The sequence below is a fragment of the Corapipo altera genome, unplaced genomic scaffold (assembly GCF_003945725.1).
Source record: "Corapipo altera isolate COAL_440 unplaced genomic scaffold, ASM394572v1 271, whole genome shotgun sequence".
In the NCBI taxonomy this organism is placed as follows: Eukaryota; Metazoa; Chordata; class Aves; order Passeriformes; family Pipridae; genus Corapipo; species Corapipo altera.
This window is the reverse complement of record NW_020884935.1, coordinates 1,304,492-1,307,137: the sequence shown is the minus strand read 5'-3', so window position 1 is coordinate 1,307,137 and position 2,646 is coordinate 1,304,492. Positions and strand designations below refer to the sequence as shown.

The 2,646-nt window shown below is 51.0% G+C and overlaps 1 long non-coding RNA gene across 5 annotated transcripts in view; it reads right to left on the bottom strand.

Moving 5' to 3' along the window:
* Positions 1 to 511: 511 nt before the first annotated feature.
* Positions 512 to 2,646, bottom strand: part of LOC113955107 — a 3,843-nt gene continuing 1,708 nt past the window's right edge. The window contains exons 1-4 of one of the 5 annotated variants that reach the window (XR_003530427.1): positions 2,470 to 2,604; positions 1,828 to 2,226; positions 1,165 to 1,233; positions 512 to 739 (exon numbers count right to left, since the gene is read on the bottom strand). This is a non-coding gene — a long non-coding RNA (uncharacterized LOC113955107). Of the gene's footprint in view, positions 740 to 1,164; positions 1,234 to 1,827; positions 2,449 to 2,469; positions 2,605 to 2,646 lie in introns of those variants that run through there. The other 4 variants (XR_003530425.1, XR_003530428.1, XR_003530426.1 and 1 more) reach the window with 4 other exon arrangements.

The window sequence follows — 2,646 nt, the reverse complement described above, 5'->3', positions numbered from 1 at the left end:
GCGTCTTTGACGTGGGTAATTAATCACAGGGAACTGCCCTGCTCAATTACAGCACAAAAACACAAATGTAACAAATCATGTTAGAGGCCATTCTCATTTCTCACATCTGTGGGACAGTCCATTTGTTTACATGTATTCACATGATGCTGAGATTCTCTCTCACATTTAGTCATAAAAACTATATGACAAAGGGCTTTAACAGCTGAGATCTTACTCTGCAATCAGTAATAATGCCCAAAATATATAAAGAGTCAAGAATGCCTTTGTACAGAAACACACTAGAGCTTAAAAACCATATATTCCAAACATTGCCATTGGAACTGTTAAAAAATAATACAATATTATTTCAAACAAAAAATCAGACATCTTGCAAAATAAGCAATACAGGTATAATCACTAGGAATCCAAGAATTAGTGGTGGGGGAGAGTGGGAAAAATGCAGCACAGACATATATTGGTGCACAACAGGATGCTGGGGAAGCTGGAAAATGAAGAAGAAGGAACTGATACATCACAGCAGGGCTGCTCCGAAACTGCAGTCTCAGCAGCTTCAATTACAGACTTATATTTTCCTCCTTTTTATTTTTTTTTTTAATGGGAAAACAAGTGTCTGCATGCACATACAGAATTCCCAGCAAATTTGGATGTGGCTGACCTCAGTCCTTGGGAACAGGAGGGTTGGTACCTGCTTCTCAACTCTGCTGGGGATTTCAAAGAAGGGAATCCTCCCAGTCCCAGCCTGGAAAAAAAATAACTGGTTTCATTAAAACATTGCAACTCCTCCTTGTCTCCTTCCACGGAGCACATGCCTGAGCAGGGAGGTTTGTTCCTCCATGCCTGCTGGTTGGGCACAAGCAAGGGGTGACTCTCAGTGGGTGAGTGGGTGGGTTAAAACTTGAGGTTTGAAGCATAAAATGGGGGGGGGGAAGGGGAAAAACAGGCTCAGTCCCAGCAGAAAGAGCTGCTGGAGATGTGCAGAGACAAACAGAAAAGCCCTCACACACCAGGTTCTGAGCCTTTCTCCAGGCTGCTCCTCCAGCAAGGAAGCCTTTTCTGCAGGGCTTTAGTGCCACTCCGGAATTATTCTGAATTTGTGAAAACAAAGCAGCTTGTTCCCACCTCCGCTCTGCCCACATGGAATTGCCAGAGCTGTGTGGGACTCACCTCAGATGACCGTTCTCCAATCCGCCTTGTTTTTCCCAAGTTTTTGGCCATTCTACGGTGTCCTAAATACTTGAAAAACAATAATCTAGTTTAAGTGAAAAGTTAAAAAAATAATAATCTAGTTTAAGACCATTTTCTGTATTTCTCCATTTACGCTTTTTATTTTCCCGTCTTTGCTTTTCTAAATGCCTCAAGGAGTACGAGAAGTGATGCAGCACATGGCAGCTCTCGGGTATTTCTGCAAACCAGGGATATGGGGAAAAAACAAGGCTGAGTGTGATTTTGTCCGTTCGAAACTCTCGTGGAAGTCACAGGACAAGCAGCATCCCCACGGAGGATGTCCCACAGGACAAGACACACCCCCGTGAAGCCCAAACGCTGCATCCAGACGGAACCGCGGCGCGTTATCCCGGAGGTTGTGCCCGTGAACTGAGCTGGAAGTGCGGATGATTTGCCATCGGTTCGCTCCCGGGGCAGCCCGGCTCCTGCCGCAGCACTCCGGGCGCACACCAGGAGAGGGTGCCAAGCCCCCGGCTTCTGCTGCCGGGAACCGCACGGGCTTCCCAGCACCGCCGGGCTCTGAGCCCTCTCCAAAGGCTGCAACTGAGACACCAGGCAACGCACCCCGGATCTGAAGGAACACTCTTTTTTAAATCAAAATACCTTTAACTGTTTCAGCGGTGTCGGCAGTTAAGTGCCTTAAACACGGCTGAGGACGTTCGGGCGGGATAAAGATATTTTTTGCTATATTAAGAAGGGATTTGGCTCTTTTGGATTGTGGCTGATGGACGTGGGTCCGCTCGGGGGGACAGCTGAGCTTCTGGAGGTCGAGAAAACCTCGTCAGATCTGCGAGGCGCAAGGACATCAATTCCTGCTGCACAGCGACAGCGACCGGGAGGTTTAGAAGGAATAAAACCTGATCCATGAAGTTTCCGAATGACTGTTGTAAAAATCCATCTGCACTGGGAGGCGCAGCTTTTACACCTAAAGTAAGCGCAGGCTCCCGGGCAGCCGCTTTGCCTCGCTCTCTCCCCACTCTGCCCCCAAGACTTTGGAGAAACCTGCGGGATTAAGGGATAGAATTGACATCGCTCAAAGCGAGCAGACCCCGAGCAGATCTCCCTCTCACGGAGGAGCCGAGGACCCCGCGTTTTTAAATCTCCCCCCCCCCCGGTGACACCCGGGCTGCGAGAAACCCCCCGCAAACCCTCCTTCCCCACGCGTGTCCCCGTCCGGGATCGCAGCGGGCGCGGAGCCGCAGCCTCGCACTGGTGGGGGGAGCGCGCGTGTGTTAAAAACATCACCGGCAACCGCAGGAATAAAACGACTCTTTAGCGGCCGCCCCGCAGCGAAACGGCGTAAAACAGCCCAAAACCGTGCGCGCAGGTGACCGCCCCGGGATTCCCCCCGCCCGCCGCGGGTGTCGCAACCGCGCCCGTGCTCAGCCGCGCCCCGCGGGGCGGGCGGCGCAGGCAGCGCGC